The 20,206-nt window shown below is 37.2% G+C and overlaps 1 pseudogene; it reads right to left on the bottom strand.

Annotated features, from left to right (window-relative positions):
• Window positions 1–12,362: 12,362 nt before the first annotated feature.
• LOC126948915 (60S ribosome subunit biogenesis protein NIP7 homolog) lies at window positions 12,363–13,024 on the bottom strand (annotated as a pseudogene).
• Window positions 13,025–20,206: the final 7,182 nt, after the last annotated feature.

Genomic DNA, 20,206 nt, shown 5'->3' with positions numbered 1-20,206 from the left:
TTGTCCTTAGTGGTTTTTCTCAAGATTTATCTGGCCACACGTATTTGGTTTTCTGTGTTTCTCTATACTTTACTGTAATTGTATAGACTTGAAATTATTTACAACATATGACAAATTATGACATGAGAATTTCTTGACATATATACATATGTATCTGCATATATATATACGTTCCACAATTTTTTTTTTTTTGTAAATGATAGCCTGGCTTCCCCAGCTCACTTAATCCTACCCCAGGCACTCTAGTTTTATTATTAATGTGAATGAAAATATCTTTTTAAATAGTATAATTGTGTTCATATATAAAGGATTTTGAATTTATAATATTGTATTAACAAACACATGCTTTCATTTAATTAAAGGAAATTATCTAGATTTGATTATATTTTCAAAGATGGATGAGGAGGGAAAGAAAATACTTATTCTGTGGTCTAACAATTTTAATCTATTATTGAAATTTTAATTGGTTAAGAAAAAGGCCTGTGTTCTTTTTCCTTATTAAATTTAACCACAGCTGCTCTTTTACAATATATACACTGCTGAGGGTTTTCTAATTCAGGTGTTCTTACTAATTAATTCAAATACTTCTTGTATTATCAGATTCGAGAAAACTCAAGAGCCTTATGTGGTTTTTTCCATAAAGGGTTTTGAAGTGAACAAGATTTCCAGTCTGCTATGAAATTATTATATTCAGACATTTTTAGTCATCAGCACTTGAAGGAAATATAATGTAGTTTAAAAAACTCACAGGCAAGTTCGTTATCCTCTTTGTCTTAGTTCCCTCTTCTGTAAACTTCGGATATTGATACCTACCTTGAGAGACATTTTCAGGAGTTAAATAACTTATGTAGAGCACTTCATTACTAACCACACACTATAGTTAATATCAGGGTCTCCAGCTTGTTTATGTAATCCTTGTCCTTGAGTTTTTAAATGAAACAGGTTTGCTGTAGTTCTTATCATCAGAGGACTAACCAGATGTTAATAATACAGAATGTCAGATAAGCAGACCAGCCTGGCCAACATGGTGAAACCCCGTCCCTACTAAATATACAAAAATTAGGCGGGCCTGGTGGTGCACACCTGTAGTCCCCAGCTACTCGAGATACTGAGGCAGGAGAATAACTTGAACCTGGGAGGCGGAGGTCGCAGCAAGCCGAGATCGTGCCACTGCACTCCAGCCTGGGCAACAAGAGTGAAACTCCATCTCAAAAAAAAAAAAAAAAAAAAAAGTATTGATTACGCTTTTTTTTTCTTTTAAGTAAGATAGATAAGCAGACATTTTGTATTATTAGCAGAACGGCAGAACGGGGAAAGTTCAAGTGTTCGTTCTTGACAACCATATTTGAATACTCCTATCATGAAAAATCATTAAATAGTTCATTATATTTATTATAGAGAACACAGAGTTGACTTGCTCAATTCATATGTGAATGTTAACAATGCAAAAAAGACTTAGATGCATGGAATTTCGACAGTCACAATATATTTGAAAAATGGTGATCCAAAACTCGACCATGAAGAAGTTCTTAGAATGACAATGACTCATTCACGCCTAAATCAAGGTGAGTTAATTAGGTGCAACAAAAACTTTTTCTTCCCACTAATTTTGTTAAAGCTCATTGCAACCACATAGAAAGAAAGGATATCTATTCATTAATCTTGGGTAATAACTTACTCAAATTATGCTCATCTGAGAACATAAAACTTCATTACCCAAATTATTGCTGACTTTGAGCATATAAAGATTATATGACTGTTATTTCCATGTAAAAGTTAATGTTGTCAATGAAAAGATTATTTTTTTTCTTCTTGTTAGCAACAGTAAATGAGGTGGCAGCCACCTACTTAGCATAAAGGAAAATAAAACATAAAAGAAATAGTATTTCAAGCTCAACTAATTAGCTTGTAAAGTTATTGGTTCTCAAATCTATACTGTGAATTCTGAGAAAAAAAAGAGTAAATCAATGTAAACCAAAATAAAAGGCACATACTAACAAAGCCAATTTGAAAAAAATCTCACTAATGTAAAAGAAACGCACATACTCTAGTCACTGCAAATGTTAAAGTTACTTTGGGTCTATTCCTAATCTGCCTGTCAGACAAACTTTGAGAGCTGAAGGATTATAACTCATACTACTATAGAAACACATGCACACATATGTTTATTGCAGCACTATTTATAATAGCAAAGACCTGGAACCAACCCAAATGCCCATCAATGATAGGCTGGATAAAGAAAATGTGGCACAGATATACCATGGAATACTATGCAGCCATAAAAAAGAATGAGTTCATGTCCTTTGCAGGGACATGGATGAAGCTGGAAACCATCATCCTCAGAAAACTAACACAGGAACAGAAAACCAAACACCGCATATTCTTACTCATAAGTGTGAGTTGAAAAATGAGAACACATAGACACAAGGAGGGGAACATCACCCACCGGGGCCTACTGGGGGGTTGGGGAAAAGGGCAGGGAGAGCATTAGGACAAATACCTAATGCATGTGGAGCTTAAAACCTAGATGACAGGTTGATAGGTGCAGCAAACCACCATGGCACATGTATACCTATGCAAGAAAGCTGCACGTTCAGCACATGTATCCCAGAACTTAAACTAAAATTTTGTTTAATAAAAGGCTTTTTTTAAAAAAAGTCTATAACCTTCAGCACATGTATCCCAGAACTTAAAGTAAAATTTTAAAAAAGGTATGGTTTGAACGTGTTAAGTTTTAGAAACCCTGTATATTTCCAGAGTAAATACTATTGCCTACCCAATATCATTTTCTTCTTCTTCCTTACAAGTTGAAGGTGGCAACGTGCCACCTACAAGTACTACATCGTCAACCTCCTCTCAAATGGGCTGACCATATCAGAGATGACAAAACTCTGGCTGATGAAATATAAGCGGACTCTGTTGGTGTGGGCTACCAGATTCAGCTAGTAGGTATCCCTTTTTCCCCACCCTTTATGTTTTTTTTTTTTTGTGCCCAGAGCATAGTTGTGATGGCTGGAGCTGCTTGTCTCTGGGCATCTGCCTCATTTCTGAATTCATTACTCAATGATGTTATATTTTCTAAGGGCTGGGCTATTGAGTGTCACTGTGTTATTCATGCAAATAAAAAGAAATTAATAGAGTATTACTATTTCAGCAAAATATAGTAAGAGGCTACCAATAAAAATAGCCACATTAATGAGCTTTACAGAACAAAGTGTGATTTTGTTTGGTATTCCTTTGAATCTCTTCACCAGAGTACAGCACATACTGGAATCTCTAAATACTACCTAAATAATAAATGTTTAAAGTAGAACAAAAAGAAAATACTGTACTATACTAGAAAGAAACAGAGGTTTAGTTACAGCAAGTAAGGTATTACTTTTTTTCTTGTTTATAATTGTCTTCTGACAATGTATTTACTTACTAGGGAACATATTTTTTTCTCTCTTTGCTCTACCTTACAAATGGTCAAATCCCAGTTCTACTTTATTAGCCACTTCACTTTTGAGCCTCAATTTCTTTATCAATGAGATGAAGGTAATAATACATGTCAACAACAGTTGTTTTGATATTATATAAGAATGAAGAGATGCTATGCTATCTAATATTGATGAACCAATATTATTTAATATTATAAATATATATAATAGAAAAATAAAACTCATAAACTCTAAAAAATGGGATAAGGGAGGGACAGTCTAAATGTACCAATTATTTATCTAATAATAGGGAGTGAATACTTCCCCAGATTGTAAAAACCAAGAATGAAAGGCAGAAGGAAAATAACGTTTATGGATCGTTTAGTAAGCACCACTGATTCTCCATAAGTGTTAACTTTCTCACTTCCTTATATACCCTTTGTTTTCTTCCTCTGTAATTCTAGAACCAGATAATGCAATATTTGGAGCAGCACTGTATTAAGTAAGCATTTAGGGCACCAGCAAAGCAAGGACCATCAAGATGAAATAAACTTGAAAAGGATTTGCTAATTAATGTTTTTATTAAAAGCATCAAAATAATAATCATGGTGGAGAAATTAGAACTTTGTGTTTCCTTCACTAATTTCATGAGTATAGAATTGAGGACCTCTAGCCAGCTCTGAATTGGAGAGATTAAAAAAAAAATCTGTGAAAATATGAAACGAGAGGCTTTATATAACTATGATGAAAACAGGGATTGAAGATAGCCCTGAGAGATCAAAAGAGAGTTATAAGAGAGGGGTTTGCTGGACATTGAAAGTTTACCACGCACCCTGCTCTGTTAGAACAGCCTGTTATTACCTGTTGCTAACCCCATCTGCACAGTTGAAGATACTCCGCAAAATTCAGAGAGCTAATGGGATTTGTCCAAAGCCTCATAGTCAAGTAAGTGCCAGAGTTAGAATTTGAACCCAAATCCACTTGGTTCCATGGCCCAGCATTCTCTAAGAGCAATAACTGACTGCTGTTTTTATTTATAAGTGAAATGATACTCTGTGAGTACATGGAATAAACTGACTGAGATCTTCTTTTGGTCCTTCCTCTGGGAATTTTAAGATTTTATGTTGTGACTAGAACATAAACTGTGTAGTGGTTGTTATTACTATCAGTGGGTAGAGGAAAAGATATGTACATATGGAGGTCACAGATAGGGGGATTACAAAGGTGATAAATAGTGAGAATTTCCACTGGAGAAAAAATGTATATGTTAATAGTTATTTAGAAATGTTGTTATATTTTTCCTGAGATTCATTATCATTTCCACTCTCAGGATTTTCCAACATGTAGTCTTATTTATAGACTTACTTATATCAGCTTCCCCTTTATGATCTGAAAGCAGTCTTTCAAAAATTATATGAGTAGATTGGATTAAGGAACTCTTTAAAAATATACCAGATCATTAAATGTAATTACCTTCTTATCCTTTTTTTTTCTGCATAATCAGAGAAGGTGTATACTTTCTTTAATATGGATTTCTTTAACCTATGTGTCAGTGTGTAAATATTGATTACTGGACAACCATGTGTTAGTTCATTTGGGCTGTTGTAACAAAATACCATAAACTTGCAACTTACAAGCAACAGAATTTGCTGGGCGATTGGGTGCGGTGGCTTACGCCTATAGTCCAACACTTTGGGAGGTGAGGCAGGTAGATCACTTGAGTCAAGGAGTTTGAGACCAGCCTGGGCAACATAGTGAGACCCTGTCTCTACCAAAAAAAAAAAATCTGGGCATGGAAAAAAAAACAACCTGTGGTTCCAGCTACTCAGGAAGCTGAGATAGGAGGATCACCTGAGTCTGGGATATTGACACTGCAGTGGGCTGTGACTGTGCCACTGCACTCCAGTCTGAGTGACAGAGTGAGACCCTGTCTCAATAATAATAATAATAATAATAATAATAATAATAATAATAAAGCCCAGAATGTATTTCTTCCAGTTCTGGAGGCTGGGAAGTCCAAGGTGCTAGCAGATTTGGTGTTTGGTGTGAACTCTATTTCTGGTTGGTAGGTGGTGTGTGGCAGCGTCCTCACATCATGGAGTGGGTAAGGGATCTCTCTCAGGCCTCTTTTACAAAGGCATTAATCTTCCCAAAGGCCCTACCTCCCAATACCATCACCTTGCAGGGTAGGATTTCAACATACAAATTTTTTGGGGTTGCAGACACTCAGACTATAACAATATGTAACTATTAGAAAACTATGTTTGCCATAAGATATTTCTGTATTTATATATGTTAAACATATAATTTAAGATTGTTTTCAAATATGAAAATGAAATAGCATTTGTTTTTAAATTTAAATATATGTCAGCAACCAAACTGATTCTAAAAGATAAACAAACCCAGGTTTAGCAAAAATATCCTTGACACACAGTGAGAAATTCAAATAGACAATGGTTTCACAGTGCCTTAGCTCTAAAACAAGTGAAAGTGGAAAATTCTTTTTATTGAACACTTTCCAAGAAAATACACTATTTCTTAGTAAGGTTTTCTATACTATTTCATATAACCAAGGAAAAGATATCCTAGTTAATCCAAAGTTCTGGTTAATTTAGGGCCAATTTTTAAAGAAATGTCATATGTCATATATTATCCTATCTCATATATATCATTTATTGAACAGCTAATTTGTGCCGGGCACTGTACTAAGGACTTTAATGCATCACCTCATTTTATTTTCATAACACACAGGAAGACACTGTTATTATCCCCATTTTACGGAGACTTTAGAGAGGTTTTTGAGTTTTCCACACCTCATATCACTAGAAAGCAGTAGTGCTTTTCAAACCAGGTCTTTTGGATTTCAAAGTCCATGCTGCAAATCACTACATTTCATTTAGTACATACACTCTAGTGGCCATGACTTCCTCTTTCCTTAGTCATTCAGGAGTCACTTCTGGTTATCATTCTACTAAACACTTATATTAGAGATTTTCAAATGAAGGAAAGACAGTGCAACTCTTTCACACTTTGTTCATAGAGCATTTTCTCAGAATAACATGGCTTACAACTTGTGTTTCATTCTTAGAAATATAATTTTATAATACTGTATTATCTTTTTATTAAAATCTGTCCTACAGATAAACTGTCTCCTCAAAAACATCATGTCTATGAGTACAAAATTTTAAATAACAGAAAATATGACCTGCCCACATCTGCAGTCTTCCTCAGTTCTAGCCCATCTGTAGGCTAAATTAGGAGTAAAAGAAATGGAAAGAGAATAGTCTATTTCTAGTGAAAGCAAATAAATGACAAAGGGGAAGTAAAACTGCAAAATAATCTAAAATCAACTGAAATTAAACTGTGTAGCATTGAAGTTGGTAGATTAAAGAGGGGATTTTCATCTTTTTTTTTTTTTTAAGTAAAACGATTATATCTTGGTGTTTAATTTATTACATAACCAGTTGACATGAACACAAGGTCCAACTCTACATGACAGCAGGTGGATTAAGAAATCAGGTCCTGGAAGCCATTGGCTCTTTCCTTTGTTTCCCTTAGCTTTACCCCTTAACTCACGTGCTTCCTCTTCCATTTGTTAAAAGATGTTTTAAGAAAAGGAAAAACCTTGCTCAACAATGGAAAAACCTAGCTCAAAAACCTAACTCTCTCAATGTTTTAAGAAGGGAGCAGGTGGATTTATTACTAGCTGGGCTGTTAGCAGTGATGATGACCTATACAAAATATGGGCAGGGATTTCTAGTTTTATCTCCAAAAATGTTTAATATACCTGTTTTTATTTTCCCCTTCAGATTTAATTTTTTTTCTTTTGTTTTGCCTCACTTTTATCACCCTACCCAACTTTACTCAAGGGGACTTTTGTATAGAAAATGACCAAAGGCATTCAGCCATCAACAGGTAAAGAAGCTTTCTACATAGTCAGGCCATCTCTCAGCCAACATTTATTAAAACAACAACCCAATTAATGTCGTTCTTAAGAGTCTGCTGACTTCAGTGGCAATTTGATTACACAATGTTAGATTATTAGAGTGGTTCTCATTGAGAAGGGGAACCAAATATTCCTTGTTGCTCTCCTTCAGGATATGCTCTTGAATATTTCTTCCATTGAAGGTTTCCTGGAAATGGTGAATCCAGTACAACAAAGCAGGTGGAATGAGGTAGTGAGTTGGCTGTCCAAAAGAAAGTCTGATTGCCTCTGCTTGGTTCACCAGTGGCCAGCTAGGAATACCACAATCATTATTACAGATCATTCCCGTTAACTCATAGTCCTGAGATCTCACTCAGGTCTCTAGCAACTCAGACTGTGAGTGGTAAATTTCAGTTCTGCCTATTGAGGGGCCAGAGTGAACCATGTAATACCGGAGATTCAAGCCTCTGAAGAGAAGCTGCTTATCTGATTTGCATAAAAACTTTGACTGCACTGGTAAGATAGGGTCATCACAGTTTTAAGAATCAATAAATCAAAATTCCCAGATAAATTATGAAGATCATAAAAGGATTTGTTTAGACTAGTTAAATATACTCTGTTGTATTAGAAGGATGGAGTTTTTACAAAACATCAATTTTTACCATAACACATGAAATAACTACAAAACGCATGTAGTAGGAAGCTAATAAATAATTCTGCTTCCCTGAGGAACTGATTTGACAGCAGTCCAAATAGCCTTCAAAGCGCTAATTTAGTTTCTGTCCCATCCTGCTTTCTGTTATCCCTGTTTCCTCCTTGTGACCCAGTATATGATTCAAATAGAAGCTGTCTAGGGTCATTAAAGCAAGCTGTTGCAGAAGCTGGGCTGTCGATTCCACATTTGGCAGACTGTTCAGTGAAAGCCTTGATTTCATTTTCGTTAGGCCATCAAACAATAGCGGCACACTGGCCCTGCTGATAAAAAGAACAAAGAAAACAAACCAATACGACATTTCTATTTCTAAACAAAAGAAGGAGGTGTTTTCTCCCTATTCCACACTTTTCTGGCATCAGAAAGTCTTAAGTAGCCAGAATGAGAATTGGTTAATTCTCCGATAGTAAAGGTTTAAAACCAAAATTCATAAAAATAAATAAATAAGTAAAGTTGATAATTGTCTTTCTCCCAGCCTTTCTTCACTTCCTAGACTGATGACCCTCTTCTCTTCCTTCTCTGTCCTACATTGCTATCTGCTCAGTACAATTATTCTCTTTATAAAGCAGCCTATTTAGAAAGGAAAAGATTCACTGCTTTGTAACCTTCATGCTGCCATGAGCAGTGTTCTGGTTTATAGTTCAAAGCTGATATTGACCAGCATGTCAGAAGAATTTGTACAGTACTTTCTAGTTGTCACTGCACAAAATGGAATTTTGATGATAAAGTTAATCACTATAGATAGCTAAATTAGGTAAAGCAAGAGCCCACTTTGGGTGCTTATGTTAATAAAACAATCCAGGCACTAGACACATCTTAGTATGAACCTGCATATCTCCAAAATTTTTGATCAGACTAATGACGATAATCTGAGCACTGAGCAGAGGAGAAATTTTTCATGGCTGAAAGCATAACTAGTTACGATCAGCATAATTCTTATCTCCTTAACAAGCAGCAAATTAATAATGTCACATTAAGGAAGCTTGGGCTTTTGTTGATCAGTGTCTTCTAGAAATAGGCCTCTTGGCACAGTCATATCTTGAATGACTCAATTTGTAAAGGGGTCTTAGTCTAACACAGGGAAGCTTCAGGCCAGCTCACCCTTATCTCCAGTGAGTCTTTTCAAACACTATTTGCTGAGGTCCTTTAATGTAACTTGTCCAATTTTTTTTTTTTTTTTTTTTTTTACAAAAAGCATGAATCAAAAACTGATGAGAAGCACTATATTGGAATCTACCACAATTAGTATTTTGTGGTGGCATTCCAAAAAAATGTTTCTTAATTTCACTGTGCTTTTCTATAGTACCAAAATTTTTGATCTCGAACAAAATAAAACAGTAAGAAATATTTATCAGAATTGTATCATTTTCTAGTTGCTGCGTAGCTTAGGTAAAATTGAATGGGTGAGTAACAAATCAACAGAAAGTCTCAGTGGTCATTTCATAGTTGTATTAGTCCATTTTCACACTGCTATAAAGAACTGCCCAAAACTGGGTAATTTAAAAAGGAAAGAGGTTTAATTGATTCACAGTTTAGCATGACTAGGGAGGCCTCAGGAAACTTACAATCATGGCAGAAGGCAAAGGGGAAGCAAGGCACCTTCTTCACAAGGCAGCAGGAAAGAGAATGAACACAGAAAGAGCTACCAAACGCTTATAAAAGCATCAGATCTCATGAGAACTCACTCACTATCACGAGAACAGCATGGAGGAAACTGTCCCCGCAATTCAATTACCTGTACCTGGTCCCTCCCTTGACACATGGGGATTATGGAGATTTATGTCTATTACAATTCAACGTGAGGGTTTGGGTGGGGACACAACCAAACCATATCAATAGTATCATTTTATTTGGGGGTAAGGATCAGGATCTTGGCATGACTTTGTTTTCACAAGGAAGAAAATACCTTGTAAGATCAAATAATAGGGAGAAAGAATACGGAATCATACTTTAGTTTACCCAAATATGCTAGGCTCTCACATCTCAGTGTGCATATGAAGTCTGAGTAATATCCAGTCAGGATCAGGAACCTCTATCTTCAGTCAGAGTGGATTAGACTGAAGAAATGTCCACAGTAGCAATTTGATTTCTTCTCAAGTATACTTCAGCACCTTGGACCAAAAGAATCAGCATCACCTGGGAACTTGTTAGATCAGCAAAATCTCAGCATATACCCTAGGCCAACTGAATCAGAGTCTCTGTGGATAGGGCCCAGAAGTCTGTTTTAACAAGTTAAATGTGATTCTGATGCACATTCAACTTAGAGACCTACTGGAATATAAACTCAGTAGCAGTTTAGAGTGGGAACTTTGGAACTAGACTACAAGACATTGAATCCCATGTCTATCATTTACTAGTTCTTTAAGAAGCAGAATTTGGCCAGGCGCGATGGCTCACGCCTGTAATTCCAGCACTTTAGGAGGCCGAGACGGGTGGATCACGAGGTCAGGAGATCGAGACTATTCTGGCGAACACGGTGAAACCCCGTCTCTACTAAAAATACAAAAAATAAAATAAAATAAAATAAAAATTAACCGGGTGTATTGGCGGGTGCCTGTAGTCCCAGCTACTCCGGAGGCTGAGGCAGGAGAATGGCATGAACCTGGGAGGCGGAGCTTGCAGTGAGCTGAGCTTGCAGTGAGCTGAGATTGCGCCACCGCATTCCAGCCTGGGCGACTGAGTGAGACTGTCTCAAAAATAAAAAAAAAAGCAGAATTTAAGCAAGGTATTAAAACCCTTTGTGCCTCAGTTTCCTTGTCTAAAACTGGGGTTAGTAATAAAAGCTTTTTAATACGTTTGTTAAGACTAGAGCAGTAAATATTTATGAAGCACTTAGAACAGTCTCTGACACATGGTAAGTGCTTTGAAAGAGTTTCCCATTATTCTCCTAGGACTGTAGCAATATCCAACTTAATGTTTCTGGAATCTCTAAGTCCCAACAGAAAAGCAAACATGTCTCTCATATCAAACAAGTATCATGTCATTCATTTATGCATTCGTTCATCAAACATTTATTAAAAATTTACTAAGTTTAAGGTATAATATTCTTCACATTTTTAGATAGTAACTCATAATCTTTTTTTTTTTTTTTTTTTTTTTTTTTTTTTGAGACGGAGTCTCGCTCTGTCTGTCAGGCTGGAGTGCAGTGGCGCGATCTCCACTCACTGCAAGCTCCGTCGTCTCCCGGGTTCACGGCCATTCTCCTGCCTCAGCCTCCCGAGAAGCTGGGACTACAGGCGCCCGCCACCACGCCCGGCTAATTTTTTTGTATTTTTAGTAGAGACGGTGTTTCACCGTGTTGGCCAGGATGGTCTCGGTTTCCTGACCTCGTGATCCGCCCGCCTCCGCCTCCCAAAGTGCTAGGATTACAGGCGTGAGCCACCACGCCCCGCCGTAACTCATAATCTTAAAAGACATAGTTAAGAGTGCGTTAGTCAGGAGCCCAGATGATGGTAACTGGATTGGACTGGGAGGGGTAGAAATGGTAAAAAAACAAAACAAACAAACAAAAAACAAAACCAAAAAAACAACAAAAACCTACTTTAAAGAAAAGTATATCTATTTAACAAAAAATAGAGTAGAAGATACACATAATACTCCCCATCAATGAGGATTCTAACGTTGTCTTAACTTCTCTTGTAATTGTAATACTATTTTCCATGTGACAGTGGTGGACCGATTACTGTATTTGCTGCCTCAATTTTGTTAAACATGCTTATTTAAAAGAAGGATGTATAACTCAATCAAGAATACAATTATTTCTTTTATTCAACTGATTTTGCGCTCTCCATTTTATTTCCACTTAATGAATTTGCCTGACGATCTTGATGCACATGTGGAAATTTTGCCTTTATAGATCAAAAGCTATCTCAAGTATTGGATTGTAGGTGTTTTTGTTTTTTTAATTTTATTTGTGAATTTTTACAATTTCTACCTATCTACTCTGATTCAGGTACTATCATCTGGTCTCCCGACTAACATAATTCACTCTTAAATATGGCTTTTAAGATTATGAGTCACATAAAAATGTTGAGCATCATGTCTTGAACCTAGTATATTTTCAGTAAATATTTGATGAATGAATACACAAATGAATAGTGTACTACTTGCTTCATATGGAAGACATATTTGCTTTCCTATGAGAATGTGTATATTTCCCATCCTCTTATTTATTTATTTTAATTTTTTTTGAAACAGAGTATTCTATTTCATCACAAACACAAAAATCTGAAACCCCATTTTTGAGCCATCTCTGTATGTAATAAGAATCCGGCCTGCATCTGTCAGTGATAGAGAGTACAGTAAACTAAGATGTCCCTGAAGAGGCCATAGTGTTGACAAAATTCAACATGCTGGTGGAGTCTACACGAACACAGGAAACAAAGCTCGGCCCTTCCACACAGCTGTCTGTCCTTGCAATGACTTCGTTTTGAGTCAGTGTCTCTTCATGCCGCGCATATTCTCCAATGTCAGCTTGGTGAAGTACCACAATCGCCACGGGGTCTACTTTTCTTCAGTCTTGTGTAGATTTTGCTGCCACCCCCAAACCCAAAGGGATGTCTGCCATGGAGTACACCACCACTCCCCAGTACTGAGAAGTATTTTCGGTGATTTGACCCAGACCATATTTCAATACATGGTTCCCAAAGACGAAGGACTGCTCCGCACCAGGCTTTATCCACACTTTATAGTTGGCATAAGGTGCAAGGTAATTCAGGGCTCTGACGTGAACCAAAACTTGTGGGTCTTAGTGAATTTTCTGAAGCAGGTCCCCGGTGACGCCAGCTTGTCCCCGGAGATATTGGCATCCAGCTTCATAATCTCCCTCACATAGTACACCTGGTCATTGTGTAGCCAGAAACAGTAGGTGCCATCGGGTTGGTACACCAGCAGCTGAAGAGTCTCCCTGATGTATTTCCCAGTCTTCTTAAACATGACACGGGTCTCCTCTTCAGTCAAAGTCCGCATTTTCCCGCTGGGTTGGAACACCACATCCTCGTACCTCGGTCTTATTTATTTATTTTTAAGAGATGGAATTTCGCCCTGTTGTCCAAGCTGGAGTACAGTAGTCATAGCCTACTGCAGCCTCGAACTCCTGGGCTCAAGTGATCCTCCTGCCTCAGCCTCTCAAGTAACTGGCACTATAGGCACACACCCACACTTTTAATCAAAGTGTATTATCTTTGAGTTGTGTTTCTTGTAAATAGCATAGAGTTGGGTTATGGTTTTTAAAAATCCATTTTGACAATTTCATTTTTTAAAAAATCTCACTTTATTGAAGTCTGACATATAAAAGAAGTTTTTACATATAACTTGTATATATAAAATGTATACTGCTTGATGAGCTTAGGGAAAATTCCTATTTTAAAATTAGTATGTTCAGATCGTTTACATTCATGTTATGATTGATACGTATGGATTTAGATTAATGCTACTACAAAATTTGGTTGCTGTTATTTACTTTTCAGAGTCTTCAAATACTTGTTCTTGCCTTCTGTCCAGGGTTTGTAATTACATTCAGTGTGAGAAAAGGTGTGAAGCATGCTTACTCCTTCTTACCTGAAACTGGAACTCTGGGGATAATTATTGTTAGAGCTCCTCTTAAATCTAGGGATCAGGGTCCAAGTTTTTGAATCTTACATTAACATTTCTTTTTTATCAGATCACAATCTCAAATTTGCTTTTAAAAGCTATTTTCCTCCAGCAATTAAAACAGTGCTCTCCAAAACTCCCAGGATGGGCTGCTCAGAAAACTCTTCCCAGTCCACTGCTATGGTTTCAGGAGTTCCCCGCAGTTCGGAGACGCTTGAGGTGAGCATTCATGGTGTAGACTTTTCTAACCAGACCAAACCAAATCTTTAGATGGCCAGTGTCACCAAATAACTGCATCTATTAATTTTTTTTCAACCAGTGTTTTTAAAGCACGTATTATGGGTCAGGCTCTGTTCTAAGCATTGGGGATGTGGTAGTGAACAGAAAAAGGTACTTGCTCTAGTGGTGAGGGGGAAGAAATAAAGACAATAAATATATAGATGTATGACTGAATCAGATTAGTTTAAGTTAGTGCTAAGTGATATGAAGAAATAAAATCAGGGTAATGGGCTAGAAAGTAATGGGGATGAGAAGGGCAGAATAGCCGCTTTACCCAATTGGTCAGAGAAAGCCCCTCTCGAAGGTGACATTTGAGTTGAGGCCTGAATCTTGATAATAAAAGAATCTGGTGAGGAAAAGAGAAATAAAATTGCAAAGACTTGATCTACTTTTTTTTCTACCTTTCCTTCTGCATTTCTGACCACAGAATTTAAGTCTGCACGAGGAAAGAGTTTTTTTTTTTGCCAACAGCTGGGAACCTTAATTGAAACTCTTAGTGTGTAAACTAAACGTACAAACCTCAAACCATGTAAGCTACCCCACAATTACACTGATATAACTCACTCCCCAATATTTTTTTCTTCAGATCAGTGATACCCAAATTCTGGCCCAATATTAAGGGAATTTGGACAGAGTTTTAGCTAGGTATAATGTTCTGAATGAGGGAGTCAGATCATCAGATTGTGGATAAGAAATCCAGATGTACTGTTCCATTCTTTCACAAGAGACACTAAAACATTATTTGCATTTAAATCTCATTTTGAAACTACCATGAAAGCAAGCATGCAAAGACCACCTGTGGACTGTAGATGGCAGACTATACCCACAAAGTAGTGGCTGAATCCTCTGCGCAACCTCAGAAACATTTGGGAAAGACTATGGGCCCCAGCTTCTTGTGTCACAATGATTAGACCATGCAAAGGATCTATAACAACAATATTTACAAGTGTTGGAACAATGGGAAGTTTCTATATACTGATAGCTTTGAAGTTACCCCCTCATGGTAACGAGACATTTGAGAGGCCCTGCTCTGAGAAATACTATTTTCGTGACTAAAACATCCCAGACTCAGCCCTATAGGATGAAAGCTAACATGTGGATCTTACAGATACTGACAATTGTCTGTGATTAAGACTGTTGAGAGAAAGCGGGTGGAGTGGGGGGGTCTTTGGAGTTCTTAGTACTTTCTAGATTGAAAAACAGTATTTGGTGCACTCAAGAAAAGATAGTAAAACTTTCAGAAATGGCATTTTTATAAATGGCATGATTTTGTGACATCAGCCATTTGCTAGCCTTGGGATTCTGTTTGGTTTGATCTTAGAAAAGTACACTGTATGATTCTGTTTATATGACTGCCTCGAAAAGACAAAATTATAAAGATGGAGAACAGACTAGTGGTTGTCAGGAGTTATGGGTAGGGGGACGAGGTGACCAAAAAGAAATAGCACAAGGGATTTTTTGGGGGGTGATGGAACTGTTTTATGTCCTGATTATGGTGGTAGATACAGGAATCTATACATGTGTTAAAATTTAGAGAACCATACACAAAAAGAAAAAAAATTACTCAAAATAAAATTAAAGAGTAATATAAAAGTGATTTTCCTAGTAATAAAGACTTTTCCCTTCAAAAAGCCATTGAAGAAAAGCAAGAGGTTGAAGAAAAAATGCTCTTGAAGAAAAGGAGCCAAATTCTCCACTCCCTCAATCGCAGTTACCAACCTTTGCTCAGGTCTCTGCCTTATTCCATCAAAAATATAGCTACTGAGTGAGTCTAAGACAAAAGTCTTCCATAGATACATCATTGAATAATATACACTTATGCTTTAAAGAGTAAATGATAGTTGTTGAGCTATGAATTAGTGTTCACCTGTATCATATACAACTGGGACCATGAACTAGGTCTATCACAAAATGAAAAAATTTTAATTGTAATTCATCAAAAAAATTAACATGTTAATTTAATAATAAGCAGTTTAATTAATGGACACATAATGAGTATTTAGACCTGTATTCCACCAACCCTTTTATCTAACTTCAATCTGTAATTAAATTTCACTAAAATTCATTAAAATTCAAAAGACATGCTCTTTTTAAGCTTCTAGTAGTACATTTTATATCAAGGTGGTAAAACTGACCAATAAAACAATTTTGAGCTATATCTTCCTGTCTTATAGCAGTATAGTATATTTCCTAAAACTTTCTAAGGACTTGTTTCATTTGTTTTATTTCTTAAGATGATATATTCTCTTGCCCATGTGAAACTCAAGGCGGATTTATTTCTCTTTACCTATATGCATTCAGGGAGTTTTTAAAACAAATGTAACTTGTCTTGTTCAGAATGAACTAAATTCAGTGTTTTGAATGAGGAACCAGTTTTGGAATCTAGACCATTCACAGAATGGTGGCATGATCCAGTGGGTCCCTTAGTCTGTTTTCCAGCAGCCAATCCCCTAAATGAAAATGAGGGATGTGATTAATGACATGTGTTTCCTCTCTACTCCCAGGAGTACATAACAAGGTGAATTATACTAACTATAATACTAGCTACCACTGCACTAGGTTATTTATATATGTCATCTAACCGGACTGTCACAAGAACCTTATGAAATAGATGTTGTGAGTAGATCTGTTAACTACCAGAAACTTGAAATTTTGAAGTTTAATTCCAGCTCTGACATCCTAGACATCACGACCTTGCAAAGCTCAGGGTCCTTACCTCTGCTCTGCTCCAAAGAAGTCTTCCTTGCTAAAAATGCCTTCACTGTGTCATCTGTTGACCTCTCTGATGATATCAGCTGTTGAGTTTAGTTCTTTAAGCTCCTCAGTTGCTACGATTACCCTGTAGACTTTTAATGGTCTACTAGTTGTTCCATACAAAATATTATTATTGCTTGAATTCAACTCCAATCACTTTTTCACTCCAATTCAGTTACCTGTTCATTGCATTACACTTTGTAACTGGGAATTTGAACTGTCTTAGAAATCAAAGTCTAATGTTCCAGTAACTGACCAAACCTTTCATCCTTCTGGCTTTAACACGCCCAAACTCCATTTAACCTCATAAAAACCTCTGATGTGTCTGTTCTGTCCATCTTCCCCTTTGTATCAGCTCCACATCCTTTCCACCTCTCTTTGCTCCTTGCACTTGACTTTCTTAATGTCCACCTCTTCCCTTTTTTTAAGACAGCAAGTCTCAGAGGCTCACCCAAGGCACTCAATGTAGTACCTGAGTATTGCTGCTGGTTATTTGGGGTGTTATTTGTAAGTAGCTCTTCCGTTAGCAGGTGATGAATGCCGCCTGCACTGGGTCCTCTCCTTCAATACTGTGAGTTCCCTTTTGGCCCAAGGGGTGTCTAGAAATGTCATCTGGGAGCTAAGGCCCGGAACAGGGGCCTCGTGACTCTGACCAGTGCCCTGTCTTGCTGTGGTTGAGCTGGTATCCAAGACCCAAGATAAAGCCCCCACTCCCCGCACCCCCACTATTTCCTCTTCTCTCCTCAAGTGGAAGGAAGGGAGCCACAAGCTGTGTAGCTTGGGGTTAGGGGAAAGGTGATGCTAGCACTCTCTTAGCTGCCCCAGTGGGTGTGATGCCCCTAGTCCACTGTCTCTGGGCCTGGTTCAGCACAAGGACTTGCCTAAGAGTTGCAGTCCTTATGGCCTAGAATGCCTTTTAAGTTTTCTTGGAGACAGACAGCACTACAGCCCTCAGTGGCGAAGTTCATGGGAACTCAAGTGTAAACCCCTGGGATCCATGATTCCTCTCTGGCTAGGGCTGGTTTAAATTCTCCCTCTATAGGCAGGGGTCAGCTGAGTTTAGTCTGGTTTTGCTTTCTGCTCTAACAGGACAGCACCCAGTGGCTGTGTTCTTCCACCCCAAATTCCCGGAAATGCTCTCTGCACCACTCCCTACCACTGCCAGGATGGGGGAGGGGTGGCGGCGGTGATTCAGGCCTGATTCTTCTATCTCTTCAGTGCCTCTTTCAGCGATATGAAGTTAAAACCAGGTACTGCGAGTGCTCACCTGAGTTTTTTGGGCTTTTTTTTGAGACCGTCTCTCCTTGCTTCTCAGATTGCAAACAGCCTATTGTAGGACCTTGTGATGATGTAAATTAATACTTAATAAACTCCTCTTTATATATATCCTGTTAGTTCTGTCCCTCTAAGAGAACCCTGAGTTTTTTCATTTTGGGAGATGAGCTGAATAAATTCATAAACATGAATGGGCACAATGTTAAGTACCGAACGTTAGCTATTATTAGTAAGATGAGTGCATTAGAACTCCTATCCTTCCCTCTACTCCTTTCCCCACTCTTCTGTATGCGCTGTTCTCCCACCCCCACAACTTTTGTCAGCTTTTGTCATCTCTTCTGTAATCATAATTAATCCTTGTATACTTTATTCATTGGCTGAATCTAAAATAAAAAATATCAATACACAGTATTTCTATTATTATTATGTTAACATTGTTCACACTCCTATGATTTCAAAGTGTCTTATTTTTTATTGTATGCCTTCATCAAACACTAAGATGATCTATCTTCCTTAAACATAGTCCATCTGTGATAAGGGATGTAATGTAATTGTTGAAGACGGATTTCCCAGAACCATCTGACTTCTTCTTATAATCTGAACCAGCTGCTCCCTGGGCTGGATGCCAAGCTGTCATTCTGACTTTTTTTCACCCAAGTCCTGGGTTGGAGTCAGTGTTCTGGGATCTCGAGTTTTTACCTTTCTTGGATTTAATTCTTGTTCTGGCTGGAGAACATCTTCAAGTAATTTTCTTGAAAGGGTGCATGATAAATCAGCTTGCTGAATTTTTACATGCTGGAAAGTGACTTCATTTTTTCCCTCTCACTTTCTCATTGATTGATATTTTTACTGAGTGTAGAATGTTAGGTCCATAATTATTTTTCACAGAAAGTTGAAGTTATAGCATCTAGGTATTCTAATGAGAAATTACATTCTTTTTCATTTGTAGACATATTGTTCCCCCTCTGGAATCTTTCACAATGCTCTCCATGCCTAAAGTGTTCTGAAACTTCTTGAAAATGTTCTGCTGTTTGGGTCTTTTTTAAAAAAAAAATTCATCTTGTGGTCATGGTTACACTCATGTATACAAGTGGTAAACATTATTCAAAAAAATCGCATGTTGAATTGAATTGTGCCATCAGAAAGAAGAAATCCTATAACGCTTAAAACCTGTGCCACAACATTCAACATTAGGTACCATTATGTATGGTTTCTCTAATTGTTTTTGAACTGCATCCTAAGCAGGAAATACATTCTTTTCTCATCTCAGTCTGTCCCTGTCAGTCTTTCAGAAGACCAAAGGTGGTAATTTTGTGCATTAAGAATACCCTGGACTGAATGGTGCTCTCAAGAGGCCAGGAAGATTATCTGTGTAGGAAGGAGAAAGGAGATGCACTAAGTGACTTTAATTAACTTGGAAAATTTTCTAGACCACTGTACCCAGGATTTGTGTCCTTTGAGAAAGGGCCATTCATGATTTTCTGTTGGCTTGTAGAAGGGAGAGTGCATGTTTTTCCATCCTGGGAAATCTGCTTCATAGTCTGACTTCATGGCCAGACCTGCTTGAAGTCAACCAATTACTAAAGGGCATCCGTTTACCTGTGTAATTTTGGAGATGTTTTTGTCAGCTTCATTGAGGTCATTGAAACTGGGCCCAGAGGAGATGCACTTAACTTTTATAATAAGGAAGTTAAGATATAGCAAGAGACTAAAGAGAGTTGGAAATATATCTGCCACCTACATTCAATATTTTTTTGTTTGAAATTATTCTATTTGTTATTAATAAGATAACAAATCTTTGTAAAACCAACCCTTTGCTTGTTTCTTTCTACAATATCTACTTTCAGATTAAATTGGTAATAACTTAATCTGGCTCTCCTATAGAATCAATCTCTACAATTTTAATGGTTTTTATTTTTTAAGCACTCTATTACATTTGACCTTGTTTTGAAATCTGTTTCTTTTGTTTTGTTGGGGGAGAATGCTGAGAATGTTGTGTTCCCTTAGAAAGAAATCCTCAATCATAGTAACAGTTTTAATAAGATCACAAGTCTGCCTGTTGTTCTACCAAATGAAATTTCCATCACTTTAACAATAGTTATCATTTCAAGATATGTATAAGAAGATTGAAGAAAACCCCTGAGGTTTGGCTCTGTGTCCCCATCCAAATTTCACCTTGAATTGTAATAATCCCCATGTGTCAAGGGCGAGACCAGGTAGAGATAACTGAATCTTGGGGGAGGCTCCCCC

The sequence above is a fragment of the Macaca thibetana genome, chromosome 2, assembly GCF_024542745.1.
Source record: "Macaca thibetana thibetana isolate TM-01 chromosome 2, ASM2454274v1, whole genome shotgun sequence".
Lineage (NCBI taxonomy): Eukaryota > Metazoa > Chordata > Mammalia > Primates > Cercopithecidae > Macaca > Macaca thibetana.
This window is presented reverse-complemented; position numbering and strand designations above follow the sequence as displayed.